Consider the following 14,931-nt stretch of genomic DNA (forward strand, 5'->3'; position numbering starts at 1 on the left):
ATACTCAGCAGAGGTATTCTAGGACTGGTTTGCCGCCATGATTAAAGTGGGGGCAGAGAAAGAGGACGAGAAAATAAAAGTGAGCTGAGGGAATTTCAATCTGGTGTTTATCTTCAGCTATCTGAGATTTAATAATCTAAAATATTTTTCACTCTTGTCAAAAATTGCTGATAAATGGGTAGAAGTTTTATTAGCTCAATACTTAGCTTATTCTTTTAGTACCTTATTTGACAAGTATTGCTAGGTAGAAAAAGAAGTAAAGAGATCATTTGGGCAATTTTCAAGTTGAACTTAATTATAAATTTCTCATTACTGAGTTGTTCAAACTAATAAAAAGGAAAAACTCTAAGATATTCACAAACTCCTGGAGGATGGATTTCATGAGTGAGGCATGGAAACCAAGACCTTACAGCTGTACACAATGACCTGGTATTTGAGGTTTCATAAATTCTATCCTTTTTTTTTTCCTTTTGTCTAGTGCTGGTAGTATTTTCTTATAGTATGAAATAGTATTTAAAAAAATGTCCCTGAGGTTATGCTATAAATCTATCCTTTCAGTTGCTCTAAAATTTATATTTGGATTCAACCAGGCCAATAGAGAATTGCACACTTGTTTTGCATTGTTTCAGTCCCTTGTAGAGTTGCTTGTACGGAATTGCATTTTGGATTTATGTCATCAGTTTGTGCTGAGGGACATTATAAAAAACAGCCATAGGAGAGACAGCATCATACATATACTGTAAAAATCTTGTCAAGCACAGTCTTATGAGAACTTGTTCAATACAGTCTTATGAGAACTTCAGGAAAGTTTTCTTCCAATGTTCTATAACAGGACAAAAAAACTAAGTTTCTTTTGAGCAAACGGTTTGTATTTGTGTTAAAAATACAGTGAACTGAATGAGTGTTCTGGCTTCCTCTCTGTTTTGGCCGTGAAGAATTTGGACAGAATAACAAACCACTATATGTTTCCCAAGTACGAAGGATTATAATTTGGAGAGTCAGAGGTTTACACAAGTGCTAGAAAATCAGTAAGTTGTGAAAATTGTCACTAGTGAAGATTTTAATTTGAAGCAGCAAAGTGAGTGATTCTTTATAGGAAGCTATTAATACCATCATGTCTGTCTTGCTTGCATAGACCATGGCCTCTTTGCCTTTGCCTTCCAAACCTACATGAGCGCATCTGCTTGACAGACTCTAGCCTGAACAACATGGGAATGAGATTTGAGAAGTGTATTTTCAACTTCCCTTGTGCAATACCTAGAAGAGCTTAGAAAAGCTACTGGTAAGTCTGAATTAATAATAGATAATTAAGAAAAAAACAGGATATAACAACTTTTGCCCACTTCTTACAACAGGTTAGGATCTAATAGTGTATAATTAGTATTCTAATTTTATATGTGGATTCAACTTGCTTTACCATTTCTATTTTTCTCATCCAAATTGAAGAATGAAATCTTTCATACAAGAAAATTTCTGTGTATCTTAAATTTACACCTCTAAAAGTCTTACTCTTTTAATAATCTTTTTAAATTATTATAAATAAACTCAAAAATTTTATATTCAAATTCAAAAACCTGCCTTCTTAAGCAGTCATTAGGGAAAATATTCTTGCTTTTTTGCACAAAATTGGGGTAATTATTATGACACAATAATTTAATCACAGTGCATGATAGTGATGCTTTCAGGAACTATTGGGATACAGAAGACTCCAATTCTTTAAAATGAACTTAATCCTTCAATTTGTCCTTTTAAATTGGTTTCTTTTTTGCACAGTTATCCTCATGCAATTTCTTATTTTACACATAGTTGTCTAAATGAGGTCTAAGGATGGCTTTACCTTTTCAGCAGAGTAAGTATAATGGTCTAGTAGTTCATATTTCTTCATGCTTGAGAGCTTCCTTTTTCTTCCTTTTTTCCTTTTAAGTTTAAGGCTATATATCAGTTCCTGAGGTTTCCAAAAGCTTGACCTCTGAATGAGTGAGCATTATTGAATGTATTTGATCTCTTTAATAGGATTATAGAGTAATGAAATTTAGAGACTAAAAGAGACTGTGAAAGGTCACCTGGTCCACCACTTTCCCAAAGAGGCCACTTCCATTTAGAACCATTTCTAAACCATTGCAGGCAAAGGGCAGCCTGTACTATTTTATAGCCTTCAAAGAGTGAAACATTACAATTTCTAGTGGCAAGCCATTTTTTATGTTTTATAATTCTCCATGTCAGAAAATTCTTCCTTACATTTAACAAATTTCTAATGCAAAAATTTAAGCCTTTGAATTCAGTCCCTGATGAGATCTGAATATAAAACTAGGCTTTTGAAAGGACTTAGGAAAATTAGGCTCTACTGTCCTTCTGTTTTATATCCTCTAGGACCAAAGTTGGCATAATAGCATGAATGTTTGTGCGTGTATGTGAGAAAGAGACAGAGACAGAGAAACTGAGAGTCTATAGATTTCTTTCAGATGTCCATCATGCATACAACATTCATTCACAGATTAAACTAATTTGTGAGGGGCTGGGCTGAGCTAATTATACATTCTCACCTGGCCTTCCTTAATACTAATATAGGCTAACAAATAAGCCAGCTGTTTAGGATTTGATGTATAATTTTGTGGTATGAGCAGAGAAACACTATGGGTATTAGAAAGAAGACCCACAATTATTTTTGGCACTTAGGAACTGTATGACTTTGAGCAAGTCAGTTTCCACTATGAAATGGAGATTAATAGTAATATATCATTTCTACTGTCCCATGAAGAAGGAATTTTTGAGGATTCAAAGAGAAAAATAGGTGTGAAAATTGTAAGCAATATATAAATTATGGTAATTTCTTATTTCCCAAACATTTAATTCTTTCTTAAGTAGGAGATTATGGAATTAAGAGAATCTGGCTTACATTAAAGCTTTGACAGTAATTGTGTGGCTTTAAGTGAATCTTTTAACATCTTTGAGCCACAATTTTTTCTTTGCAAAATCGGTCAATATAATTGGCCTTATTGGGTAATGATGATGATCGGAGATAATCAGTGTTATCAAGCAGACAATGAAACAAAAAAGAACCACATTAATTTTTACTTTTCTTCCTTCTGTCTCATATCTCCCATATAAATGATTACATAGTCATGCCAATTCTAACTTCTTAATATTTCTGGAATGCATTCCTCCATTACCATGTCCATAACTACTGTATAATCTGTGCCATTACCATAATTCTTAAGATATATTTCAGTAGTATTAAACTACCTTCTGCTTCCAATATTTTTCACTTTAATCCAGCTTCCACACTGTAACCAAAGTTATCTTTCAAAGAACTACCTGAACATAGTCTTTCTCAAACATTACAATAATTCTACCATTGAATGAAGCCAAAGGTATTCACAACCAGTAAGATCCTTCATAGTCTAGTTTATTATCTTTACATCCGCTTCAACCCACCTCTCCCAATAATGTATCATATTCTCCTTCTACACAAGCCTACTGTCAATTGATCCAAATATGCCATGTTTGGGTCTTTGTGTGGCGGTGTTTTCTCTATCATGAACTACTCTTGTCATCTTGTCTACTTTGCAAGTCTATATTTGCTCTTTGAAGAACGTAGAGCTCCTAGCCTTGAAGGGTCTAATTATAGATATATGGGTTTTTCTGAAAGTACTGTAACTCTTAAAATGTTAAGTCTAAAACCATTGTTTTAGACTCAGCTTAAGTAACTTCTCCTTTGCGAAGTGTTCACTTTTCAGTGACACCGTTGGGCATTGAATATCAAATAATGGGTCATGTTGTCTTTAATATTTTGAAGCAGATGTTTTATCACTATTGCTTTCAGCAGGCAACCAATAAGTCAAAGTGGGATTCTTAGCAGATAAATTCCTGTATGAAGTGCCTTCAGAGGAAAATCAATTGCTCAAGCTCTGTCCTGTTTGACTAATGCTGGGAAATACATGATCAGAGTTCATTTCTCTAATTTTAAGCTGTTGGTCCTTTTTATTACACAAATCCATAAACTTTAGTGTGTAAAGTATCACTTCAGGTTATTGTCAGTCAGCATACTTTAAAATAATGAATTTTAGGTCTTTTCCTAACAGAAAGATGGGACAGAAGGAGGGACTTCATGATCTTTGAGAATTTATAGACAGGAAAAGGACTACCACAAGAAAAAAATAGGGAAGTTAGAGAATTCAAAATCAGACTTTACCTTAGTCTCTATTTTGTTAAGTGATACTATAAGGCAGTAGTCATCTCACTGGATGTAAGTACCCCTAGGGGAGACACATTTTCAAAGAGGTACAGGTACCAGAAGATTCAAGGGAATTAATTTCTAGAATTCAAATTCTCTATATATACTCTTTCCAAAAACTGCCTGCCTAGTAAGTCTGAAATCACACTGTGTCCTTTGCCATCATTCAGTCACCTTCCTCCCACTCTACAAAAGAAAGGGAAGTCTCTTACCTGTCCGGAATCATACTACAGTGCATTGCTCTGCCGTGTAAAAACCTTTGTGGCAAAGTGTAAAGGCATCGTGGGAAATATTGATGTACATGTAGGGAAGTGAATAATTATAACTGTTTAATAACAAACCCATTTGCAAGTGAGCTTGATTTGATTTCTTTGCTTTCAACACAGGTGAAGGAAGACTCAACTGAATTATTGGCTGTGATGATTTTGTTAGATAACTTAGTAGTGTAATAAATTAAAAGATGCTATTGTAGCAAACACCTTCCCTTCCCATCTGTTTATGTAACCAAATGCTTAATGTATAAAGAATGAAAAATAAAAATTGAATTGATATTAAATCCTCTTATTTTTATCAATAGTAATATTCACTCATGGTAATATATACTGATTGAAAGCTCTATACATTCATTAAGAAACACATTTCCAATAAAAGTTGACTTTTTATGTTATTCTCTCTCGTTTATTTATATTTTTTGACCAATAGTTTATTAACAATAACTACAATTCTGAAAAAAGTTTTCTTTTTAACATTTAGAGCTTTTGAGTCCCTGAAAATAAACTCATAAAAATATATATTGATTATGTTTGTAAATATTTATGTTCATGCATATATATTACATAATACAGGATATTTTTATATAATAAGTGTATTTGTGGAATATATATATATTTGCTGGAGAGCACAATAACTTGAATAACAGTAAACATTCAAGCAGTATTTTGCACTAGGAAAAAATTCTGTGAGAGGTGGAAAGATAATGCAATTTTAAGGAGAGAAAGCAATGTTAAATTTCTAACCATTAAGAAGAGCTTTTTTTAGTGTATTTTCCGGTGGATGATGATATCAAATTGCTATTATAAACATTTGAAAGTATATTTTAAAATTTTTGTAAAATTTTTGACATGATAGAGACTACATCCTTCACAAGTATTTAGACTTAAGCAAATGTTTTACTGTCAGTTTAAAAATACATGAGAGTCACATAGACTTCCAAAATTCTTTGAAGGGATACATGAGCATAAAAGTTTGAAGATCAATCCTCTGATGTACACCGAGGTCAGAATTTTCTCTCCCATCCCAGAATCATCTATTATGAAAGATTAGGTGTTTTTGGGTTTCTGTTCCCGGTATCCGTTTAAAATACTTCTCTTCCCCCAAACTGAGCCAATTCATATTAAAGTTCACTAACTCTTCAACGTGGCCCCGGTGGGCTTTGGGATGGCCTTGGGTGCCGAGACAAAGGCAGCTGGATCAAGGGAGGAGGGGCAGGGAGGCGCGAGCGTTAGCGGCAAACACGCCTGCCCCGTGATTCCCCTGCGTGCAGCCTGGGCTCCTCGGAGGTTCCTCCCTGGGTGTGGGAATATATCTGCGGTTTCCAAAGGCAGGCAAGGGGAGTTTACCTCAGGTGGAGAGCCAGTCCCTGGGTACTCCAGGTTTTACCTCAATGCCGCCCCAGGAGAATCATCTCCAAGGAAGGGGGTGAGATAATGACTAGGCAAACATAATTCAATGAGAGAAAAAGTCCATTTTTATCTCATTTATTTTCAGGGATGAATCGTCTTCTCCTAGTTTATTTTCCCTACTTTTTAAATCATGTTAAGCTCTTCATCATCAAAATCCTCATTTCCTTTAAGCTTGTTTCCCCATGTCCAATACTTTTGTCACTTAACAGTAATTTGGATTTTAGCTACCAACTTAGTGCAAAGGTTTTGAGTGAGGGGGAAAAGCTCTTGGCAAATTCCTGACTGATTTGTCACTATGTATGAATTTATGGTAGATTTATAAATGTCAACACAGTTGATAAATATTTTTTGCAGTTCTGAGGAGGAAAACCTGAACTTCGTTCAAATACTAACATTACAAAATAACAGGGTGCATATTCACCAGAAAGTAGTTGAACATATTTTATTGTTTATCATTTTAACATTAAATTTAGTGACAACATGATGTGCTTGGAGCTCTGAGACTTGTGCTCCCAGGAAAACCAATATCGCTACCATATATTGTGTGTCCTCCAGTGAATTTGGTCCCTAATGTTTCTGGTCCTCAGTTTCCCTTTATAGAATGAAGGACTTGGAGTTGGCAAATTCTCATTTTCCATTTTGCGCTGAAGCTTTATGATATGGCCTATTCTTACAATGAACTTTAATAGGGAAATACTCTCTTCACATCACATTAATTAATTCTATTCCTAGGAACAATGGATACACACCTGTTTGATATTCCTTGTGTTATAGATTCCCTTAAGGAGAAGGACATCTGAATTTAAATTCAGATGCTACATACCACATTATTTGCTATATAAGTTTTGGTTAAACTGACCTGAAATTGTCTCCTTTTTTGCCTATTACTATACTAATGCCAAGATTCATTCTGTGGATGGATGTTGAGTGATCTTGTTTCTAATGTTTTGTTTTTCATTCTTTTTCCCATATCCATATTGATTTAATGTTCTGCCTCTTTAGTTCAGAATCAAAATTTTCTGTTTCTTGTATTTCTACTTAACCTCTTTAAACCATATCAGAAGATCTCCATTCTGCTTTATTTGACCATCTTTACATCCTTGGCCATCTTTCTGGTACTAATCAATTACAGAATGGGGCTCTATTTACAAATATTGGTGTTCAGAGAGAATGGGGGGGATAAATTATTAAAACTCATTCCAACCAATTTAAATTTATTTATATAACACTTTAGTCTTAAAAAAGCTAGATTTCTGAAAAGTGGGAACACTACATACACTGAACATTTGCATACTTCTTATGTTTGCCAATTTCCATGAAATACATGCTTAAGGCTACAAAAAATATATTCTTCTCCCTTATCTTCAACCAAGAGTAAAAAATAATGCTGTGACATTTTAAACATGGTAGAGAGCAATCATATAAGTTGAAAATCTAATAAAAAATCTATTCTTAAACAGTATGGATTTTTCAATAGAATTAAGAGGAAATGTAATAATAAAAAGCTGCAGAGTATTAGCAGTGTAATAAATCTCCATCTCTTTTTTCTTAAAGCAGCATAGAAAATACTCTCAATTTTATAAGCCTAATTGAAAGCTGAATTTAGTCTTAGAAGAGTGAGGACACCTCGATGACCTTAATTTTATTTCTTTAAAAAAATATTTAAAATATTTTTCCTGGACAGAGATTGCTGACACTTGGCTGCCACAAGGCACATCTGAACCCATCTTTGTGGTCATAACTCTAAACATGTAGCTTTCTCTGTTCTTCTCAGGGGATGTATTAGCTATGGAGTGGTAAATTCAAGGGAATACTAGATAATCACTTTTGGGGAACACACCACAGATGTGTGGTCTTGTAAGTAAACTGCAGGTATCACAGTGCCTGCCTCATGGAGGCATGTTAAGGTATGTTTAATTTTACAGCAAGATCTTTCTCTTCCAGCACATACTTGACTTTCATTAAGAAAAACTAGTGGAATATAAAGTTGGATAAGCAGGTTGTAACCATACTTCTGGGGGAATTAAAAAATACCCAGGTGCTTGGATTTAATATAGCAAGAAATAGGGGAGGAATACATATTTTTTAGCATGAGGAACACTGTGCTTTTGGAAGCCGTCTTCCAGGTGAAAGGGGGTTCATAAATGTAATCTCATTTAGGATACTGTGTAAGAGTACTTCTTTCTCTATCTGTAAAATGAGGTAACAGCTATCCACCTCAGAGTTATGAGAATCAAAGTGCATACTGGTACTTTATAAAGCATTGCACAAGTGATCACCAAGAAATATAGTCAAAGGAAAGTGGGGGGAGGAAGGAAGCATCTTGTCCCAAACTCTTCTCTGTGGACCTAGAATATGATACTCACAGGTGTGCCACAAACTTCCACTTATTTCCTAAGATATGAATTTCAGAAAATAAGAAATATAGAGCAGTGGACTTTTGAATGTGTGTCAAGAGGAAGGGCTTGGTGCTTTTAAAAACACGTTTTAAGCACATATGTCATGAAGTAATCATTTAAAGGTCCTGGTACTTGTGGAAATGTATTTAGGATAAACACAACTGACTGCAAACTGATCCATCCCTTTAGCTTCCACAGGACACACTAGAAAGTCAGTGAAAGGGACATTACTGCAGTGATTGCTAGAAGCAGCTTTAATTTATAAAGAGTATACTTCACAAACTGCAACAACTATCAGCTATATTTAATGGCCAACAATGTGTAATATTTCTGTTTGCCAAGACACGGAAGTGGAGGACTATAAGTTAGCATGGAATTGAGGTAGTTTACCTTCCCTCTATGAATGTCCCATGACCGTCATGAGGGCAGATGCTGCCTTAGTAGCTGGGACCTAGAAGCCAACATGTGGCCCTTGCTGTCATCTTGCAAGGATGGGTATCACATTTATGTCTTATTTTTTTTCTCCCTTTTCTCCCCTACTTACCATCTAATGCTTTTCATTCACTTTCTGCCTTTCACCAGGACCCTTTGCCCATATTTCTTGTGTATTAGTAACACATTCTGTGAATGGGAATGATGCCAAGAGGTCTTTTAGTAATACTGGGGATGTGAAAGAGTACCTGATAATTAATAAAATAAAGCAGACCACTTTTTAGCTACCGTATGAAGATGAGTGAACATGATTTATTATGGAAATTCTTTGTTGTTGACACCATTCACCACCCAGAACCCCAGTGACAGTCCCTGCATCAGTTATGATGACTAGAGTGGGGTGAGCCACTGCCTCATTCAGCTGGATGGGTAAAGTGCCTTTGGTCTCCACAGGGGCATGGGATGACGTGGATCCCCAAAACTGAGATGTCATGGAGAAATGCTAGAAAAAATTTTGAGGGTCAAGCAAATTATTGGAGGTAATAAAAGGGAATGTACGGAATCAATAAAAATCCAGGAAACGAGTCTCTGAAGTAGCAGCTTAGCAAGGAGGGTAAGAAAGCAATGAAGAGTTCTGTATATTTCAACTACTTGAATAGTCTTTGGAGCATATATGCCTTGGGGAAAACACAAACCTTCTATCTTTCTGTCTTAGGAAAAAGGGCTATTAAGACTTCAGAAAAGAAAAAGGTGTGAGGGACAAGCTCTCAGACAAGATAAATAGATACAGCACAAACACCAGATAATATCTCCCTAGCAGAGAAGCCTTAAATAGCTGTTTGTTTCCCACTGGCACCATCTAAATTGTTCATTGCATCTAGTAACTCACTGAAGACAGGATTAAAAACAAAAACACTTTTACTACTCTGCATATGTGTGTTGCCTTTGGAACAGTTATTCTGTTAAGCTTTATACTGAGAAAGGAACTACTTACACTATCATTTGCAGCTAACCCTGTGTGTATGTCTTCTTTGCAGGGAAATACTTAGAAGAGTACTCCTTTAATCCATGGTTGATTTTCATTACAGAGACCAGATGTTAATGTGAACTTTCATTTTTACTCTTCCCTAAAATTCGCACATCATTGGGCAGTCTTGGATATTGTTATTAAAAAACTAACCTAAAAAGTCAGGGTACTTAGAAAAATACACTTGGCATGTCTTTAGTTAATAATCTTAACTCTATCTAAAATGCAATTTCCAATGTGAGTAAGAAAGAAATAGATTGCTTTTTCTTTGAAAAAGAAAGCTCATTGAAACACAAGCTAAGCAGCAACAAAAAATAAAATTCCTGGGAAATAAAAGAATGGAGGAATTGTGTGGTTCTGTTAAGCAGTTCTGAATTCACTACTTTAACATTTATTGTGATGAGACACACAAACCATAAAATTTACCATTTAACTATAAAATGTACAATTTAGTAGCAAAGAGTACATTCACAGCGCTGTGCAGCCCTCACCAGCTTACTCCAGGATGTCTTTCATCCTCCCAGACTCCAAGCCCCTTCTCCCCTCCTCCAGGCCCTGTCAGAAACCATATCACTCTCAGTTTCTGTGAATTTGACCTCCTAGGCAGCTTGTGTAAGTATTCTCCTTTTGTGGCTGGCTTATTCCGATTAGCAGGATGTTGTCAGGGTTTATTCACACTGCAGTATGGGTCAGAACTTCCTTCCTTTTTAAGGTTCAGTACTTCTCCATTGCATGTATATACCACTTCTTATTACTCATTCACTCACTGATGGACACGTTGATTGCTTCTACTTTTTAGTTATTATGAATAATGCTGCTGTGAACATCAGCATGCACATGATCTGTTTGAGTCCCTGCTTTCTTTTTTGGGGGTATGTATGTCCAGAAATCGGGATTGCAGGATCATATGGTATTAAAAAAATTTTTTTTTGAGAAACACCTTATTGTTTTCCATTGCTGTTGCATCAGTTTTACATTCCTTCCAGCAATGCATAAAGATCCTAATTTCTACACATCCTTGCCAACATTTATTCCTTTCTGTTTTTTTTTATATATAATAGCATTTTTAAAATAGGCGTAAAGTGGTATCTTTTAAAAAAATCAGATAATTGCTAATTTCTGATAAAGGCTGAATATATTTACAAATCTCTATTTAATTAATGAAATATTTTATTTTTCAAGCTAGATTTCTTTTCATAATTAGTGCCCGGCAGACCTATAGCTCATATGGCTTAGGCAGGTTAGGCAACTTGCTCATAGTCATATAAGCACTAAGGGACAAAGCCAGAATATAAAGCTCAGTATATCTGATTCCATCACAGAAGTCATTTGAGACATAAAATCTGCCCACAAAATCTCACAGTATGAAAGACATACACCAAAACTCTGAGGATAGCTCATATCCACTCAAGTCTTATTTTGTGCCAGGCACTAGGCTAAAGGCTTTACTCACATTGTACTAATCCTCACTGCAATCCTATTTGCACATGCAAACATGAGGTTTAGAGAGCTTAGTTTATTATGCAATATTATCCAGCTGAGTGGCTGAACTGGGATTCAGCCTGAGATCTTCATATACTCAGACCAGAGTTACCAGTATGGCATATACTTAGAATTTTGCTTCCATAAAATGTGTATATCAAAAACTGCTGGGAAGACATCCTGCTTTTGTCTGCTAAAAAAGTTCCAAGAGTGTTTTATGGAGGGAATAACATTTAAGCAGTTCTTCAAAGATGGCAAGAGCTCAGGTGCATGGAGATGGTGGGAAGGAGATTACAGACAGAGGGAGAATGTGAGCCTCTAATTGAGAACCAGGTCTGTCATGGAATTTCAAGGCTATGGTACCTCCGTAATGTTGGATGTATCTCCAAACTAGTGATGGGACCCACAGGTGGCTTGAGTCACTTCCTTGTCTAGCTTTGTGGGCATCCTCCTGCCTCCCTAGGTTGCAATTCTATCTTAGTCATGGCCTCTGCAGTAAGTAGCAGGCAGCTGCGTCTTTTTGCTTCCTTTCTTGTATAGAGAATTCCATCCACTCCAGTGTCTGATTTCAAGGAATGGAATCTATTTCATGGAGATCAGTTTTAGTCTCTGCTTCCTGGAAAAAGCTAAATGCTAGCCGTGCTCTGTTTATGACTTAAAACCCAGCAGCAATGGCTTAAGACCCTCTCACCACTTCATACGTGTGTTTTGTTCCATTCATTTTGTTTTGTGTGTGGTTCTGGATGATGCTTGTTTTTCCTCCTCTCTTTATTTGTCTCTCAATGCTATGTTTGGAGCAGCTGGAATGCTTCAAAGTGTGAACACACAGATCTTTCTTGATTAAAATTTCTTGAATAAGATTGTGAGGTGTTGTAAATCAGCTAGACTTGGGGCATGATGGAAAGGGGTGAAGAGAAATGACCTAATATCTCTTGCTGACCCTAACAGTAGCAGACAGTGCACAGTCCAAAGGGCTGTGCAAACTCAGGGTTATTCAAGGTGACACCAATGCCAGAGGGAGCTCGGGGTCCACAGCTGGGTCACAGTAGCAGGGCTCTTAGCTGCAAACTGGATGTAGCATCAGGCTGGAGGCCACGTGTGGTTCAGACAATCAGTTCAAACTCCAAATGACAGTGGGTCAGGGATAGGAAAGTAAGTTCCAGGTGTGGCCTGTAACTCTAGGAGTGTGCTTTAACTCCAGGTCCACTTGAGCGGTCTGTAAACTTACTTGAGAGTGTTTCCAATACTGCAGGAAAGTGAAATGTCAGGTAAGATTAGTAAGGTAAAGGGGCAGGGCACTGTGGGGGCAGTGATGGGGTAAGAGAGTTCACCTCCTCTGAATAGATACTTAATCTTCACCTTTAATTCTCATGCCAGCCAAGAAACTGAATGTGGGTGGGTCCATTGTGGGAAATTCCAGTATCTCTAGCTGAGAAATACTGCAAATGACACAGTCTGATACCACATCCTTCTAACTCTGGTATTCCACAATCTATAAAAAGTCTATTTAGTTTTATTTTCCTCTTCTCATGGTATTACAAGGTGAATGGCTATAGGGACTTGGGGATAAATGTAACCCTTGAAAGGAATTGCTAACAAATATTCACTATTTGTGGACCATTGTTGGCTTAGTTAGGTTTTCTATCCACTAATCCACTTATTCAAAGGATATTTATTGGGGGCTTACTATGTGAAAGACATGGTGCTGGTCCCACATTCCATAGTCTTTTAATGCTGATCCAGGTCATCTTGGAGTTATTTCTGTATCTCTTCTGGTTATGTATTATTCTTTGTTGGTTGCATGTTAAACCATACTAAACCACTTTAACCAGTTAATTTGTATCTGAGCTGACAAGAATGTCAGAGAATTTATCCTGAAAAATGAATGAATTCTACTATTGCTCATAGACCATTTTTTAAAGTTCAGTGACTTTATGGAATGTTTTCCTAAAGCTTCCCCACTTCTGCCATGAGTTCTTCCTTTACAGAAACATACATTATAAAATGTTGTCTCAGTTTAGATATGCTGGGATACAAGAAAACCATTCTTTGGATTCAGGTAAGATAGAATAAATTTCAGACTGGATGTTACTTGGGACAGCCTCCCATTCTTTACCTCAGTTAATTATTTGGAATTCCAATACTCAGTGGTTTCTTCTGTATCACACTATCTAATGTGGGTTGTGGTCCAAACTCAAATGCCTATGGGATTAGACAGATAATAAACATGAATGAAGCAAGTGTGCCTGGCAATGAGGAGTGGTAAGGTTGTGATTGCCTGGAAAGTGCATACCTAACACGATGTCCATCACTCAGCTGCCACTGAACTCTCCCATATTGGAAATCTGGTCTTTTATTGTTAGACCAGTTCATCTAATTTGTAAACAAAAACAGATTCTGGAATGTTACATAAAATTTTCAATAAAAAATATAATCAATTTTTTAAAAAGCAATCACCTAACCAGAGGAAATTTTCATTTTTTTCTATTTCCATTTTGTGACCTTTCCTATAGTCCTAAAGCTGAATAAAATGATTCACTTCCTACTTTACTGGTTTTGGCTATTTTAAAGCATGTCAATTTGTGGTTATATTCTACAATATGAAATATTTTTTCATTTTACATTTATAGGTAAAACCAGCTTTATAATCAAGTCTAAAAATAAAAGACTGATTATACTTCAGTAATTTCTAGCTATTTCTTATAAACGCAAAAGGAAGACCTAATTTTATTATGCCATTTTCTTTCCATCAATCATGACACAATTTCTAGGAGAATCAGCTTTCAAGATTTCAACAAATTTATCAGAGTTCTTTAACCAAATTAGGAAATATTCTGGGTGAAATGTTCCCTGAAAACTTCTTAGAAGATAGTAATCAAATCATCAGTGAGGGAACTTAATGCATGAAAGGTAACAGAACTCAGAAAGGTTGGATCCAGTTCTCCTCTCTACCAAAAATTATTTGAAACTGTGATCTCTTTTTATTCTGCTACCTCCAGTCTTTGAATTATTACTGATTTCCTTTGACCTTGAACAATGCTGCTATATAATAAGGTGCTTGATTACATTTCTCAGTGAATAAATGAATGAAATGAAGTATGGAAAAATTTAGAGCCAGCAAATCATGATATTCATCATAAAGTAAAACCCTACTGAGGAAGACAGAAATCATGGTCAGAAGCCATCTGTAGAAGAGAACTGCTAGTGTACCTAGGGACAAATATGGAAAGATGTACCAAGCAATAGCCAGTTTCAACCTGACGGAAGGCAGTCATGTAAGAGAGCTCCAAAGTACAAACTTAGAAACAATGAGACAAACTTGAGGAAAGGATAAATGTTTTTGAAGTGTTTTTTGATTCTTCCTTTAAGAGGAGGATTGGATTATAATTGTCTCTCATATCTGGGACAAAGGTGCCATAATTATAATTGTGGTAAAAACAAAATCAACTGATAAGATGTTAGGATTGGGTAAATACCAGATTCTGGGATGTAAGATTTTCCAGGTCGTTGCCATTTTCCCCTGGTGGTTGTATTTGCAGTTTACAATATGGTTGGTGTGGTTCTCACAGTATCACAGAACTCAGCATCTTAATTAATTAATTAGATGAAGCTCATATACTGGTCAAGTAAAAATATCTCTTAGCTAAAATATTTGCTTTGTGGAAAGAGAGGAAA

Source organism: Manis javanica, chromosome 13, assembly GCF_040802235.1.
Source record: "Manis javanica isolate MJ-LG chromosome 13, MJ_LKY, whole genome shotgun sequence".
Classification (NCBI taxonomy): Eukaryota; Metazoa; Chordata; class Mammalia; order Pholidota; family Manidae; genus Manis; species Manis javanica.